This window comes from Halictus rubicundus, unplaced genomic scaffold, assembly GCF_050948215.1.
Source record: "Halictus rubicundus isolate RS-2024b unplaced genomic scaffold, iyHalRubi1_principal scaffold0610, whole genome shotgun sequence".
In the NCBI taxonomy this organism is placed as follows: Eukaryota; Metazoa; Arthropoda; class Insecta; order Hymenoptera; family Halictidae; genus Halictus; species Halictus rubicundus.
Window position 1 is genome coordinate 35001 of NW_027489151.1, and position 2500 is coordinate 37500.

Below are 2500 nucleotides of genomic sequence, written 5' to 3' on the forward strand. Positions count from 1 at the left end.
AAACTTGATCATTTAGAGGAAGTAAAAGTCGTAACAAGGTTTCCGTAGGTGAACCTGCGGAAGGATCATTACAATTTCAAACATCTGCCAGATCCATGAATATATATATATATATACATACAAAAATGCTTTAAAAGCACACAGAAAAGACCAACAGGAGAGTACAAGGTTATAATAAAAGGAATTCACTCTCCTGTGTAATCATCGTATGATGAGAAAATAAAGAAAAAGGGGAGTAGGGGATGTGTATAGCGACGAACTACTCCCCATGCAACGGCTTACGTGTGGAGGTCATAGTTACGCATGGAGTACATAGTTACTCAAAGCGTACGATTCTCCCGTCCAAAATTAAGGCGCAGAGAGCCCGCCAGACCATTTGTGCACAAACACGGCAATATATAATATATGCACTCTTTCGACAATGGGACGAAAGATCTCAATGAGAATGAAACAGAGGGTGCTTGCGTGAAGGTGGAGCATCGCATCGTTTACTTGTATTGGGGAGTGAGTGCGAAGAGCTGTACTTCGGGTCTTCGGGAATCGTCACCGACGTTCACATTGCAAACTCGAACGATCAATAGGGTGCGGTTTCCCGTCGGACGCTGAATGTTATAGCTTAACCACGAATATAGAAATACCCGTCGTTACGAATCGATGTTTTTCACCCGCCACCTGATGGATCGTGTTCTCTTTGATAAAAATACCTCGTGTCAAAGAGACGTGTATACTATAATATACGCCATTGGTCTGCCTGTGTGTAGGCTCTCCGACAATTATATGGACAATTACGGTCGCAAGAACAGGGATGTAAGCGTCGATTCGAATCCACATATCGCGCTTCCTCGGTCTTCGCCTGTGGTGTCCGAGATACGTCCATTGGAAACGGTGGTGTTGTCTCTCCTCTAGAGAAAGAGAGGACAACAACAGGGTACCTGTGGAAAACTTGCGGTGAACGCGTTGTGTTCTGTCACGAACGTCGAGGAATAGGATGAGAGAAGGACCGGCTGTGAAGCTCGCTTTTAAAGCTGCGTGAGTCTGACACCCTACTCTGTGTGGCGATAGCGCACACACGAGCGTGGGACGAATGACCGCTGCCAGAGCCGGCTGTGAGTCCCGCTCTATTTATCGAGTTCGCGTATGACATAGAGCACAAAACGTCGCCGCATGCGTGTTCGTTGACGAACACGTATATTCGAGAGGACCGGCTGCGTAGCTCGCGTAAAGCTGTGTGCGATTCTGACACTCTACTCTCTGTGTGGCGATAATACAGTGCACAAGAGCTTGGGACGAACGATCGCGCACGGCCAGAGCCGGCTGTGAAGTCCGCTAGTATCGAATAATCTTTCTCCGTGCACAATTGGAAATGTGTTTCGAGAGGACCGGCTGCGTAGCTCGCGTAAAGCTGTGTGCGATTCTGACACTCTACTCTCTGTGTGGCGATAATACAGTGCACAAGAGCTTGGGACGAACGATCGCGCACGGCCAGAGCCGGCTGTGAAGTCCGCTAGTATCGAATAATCGTTCTCCGTGCACAATTGGAAATGTGTTTCGAGAGGACCGGCTGCGTAGCTCGCGTAAAGCTGTGTGCGATTCTGACACTCTACTCTCTGTGTGGCGATAATACAGTGCACAAGAGCTTGGGACGAACGATCGCGCACGGCCAGAGCCGGCTGTGAAGTCCGTTAGTTATCGAGTTCATTCTCCAATAAGAGAGAGGAGGAGGAGAAGTGTCGGGATCCAGTATCGGGTTGTCTATGATCCCCGTCGTTTTCTGAATTCTCCTCCTGTGTTTTCCACTTTAAAGGTTTTTCAATGTATTTTCCGCCCGGCCGTCGGATACGTGTGCGCATTGCAATCGCGTACTCGCGACGGTTTCCGTTTCTACGGACGATCGTGTGTCGTCCTTAAAAACGACGCCTGAATCTCCTTCGCGCGCTGGTTGGAGCTTTCAGGTATCGGCGTTCTTATGAACCGCAGAACAAGAGACATAATTATATATTGATTATAAATCAAATTATACGATTACCCTGAACGGTGGATCACTTGGCTCGTGGGTCGATGAAGAACGCAGCTAATTGCGCGTCAACGTGTGAACTGCAGGACACATGAACATCGACATTTCGAACGCACATTGCGGTCCACGGATACAATTCCTGGACCACGCCTGGCTGAGGGTCGTTTACGTAACCAAATACTGCTTGCGTTGCTCTTGTAAGTCCCCGCCGTCGCTTACCTCTCCATGTCGAATTTTGTGGAGGGCGCAAAGAGCGTTTCTGAGTCGGGTTGCAAAGATGCTACGTACGAGCGAACGATGGACGTTTCGTCGGCGTTTGACGCGGTTCTGTGAAAATTGCAAATTTTACATTGCGTCTAACGGTCTTCGTGAGAAGAAGGAAATAGGAATGGGTATCACATTCGGACTTGCGTGAGTGTTTTGCGGCGTCGTGAGTCGTATTTTCAATACGACCGCCCGTGAACACCGCTCCGACGATCGAAATCT

The 2500-nt window shown here is 48.7% G+C and overlaps 2 non-coding genes across 2 annotated transcripts in view; both read left to right on the top strand.

The window, feature by feature from the left end:
- LOC143364513 (small subunit ribosomal RNA) overlaps window positions 1-71 on the top strand; it is a 1919-nt gene extending 1848 nt beyond the window's left edge. Inside the window, exon 1 of the ribosomal RNA XR_013084163.1 lies at window positions 1-71. This exon is cut by the window's left edge and continues 1848 nt beyond it. This is a non-coding gene — a ribosomal RNA (small subunit ribosomal RNA).
- A 1952-nt stretch (window positions 72-2023) lies between these two features.
- LOC143364510 (5.8S ribosomal RNA) lies at window positions 2024-2178 on the top strand. The gene has a single exon (XR_013084160.1). It is a non-coding gene; the product is annotated as a 5.8S ribosomal RNA (ribosomal RNA).
- Window positions 2179-2500: the final 322 nt, after the last annotated feature.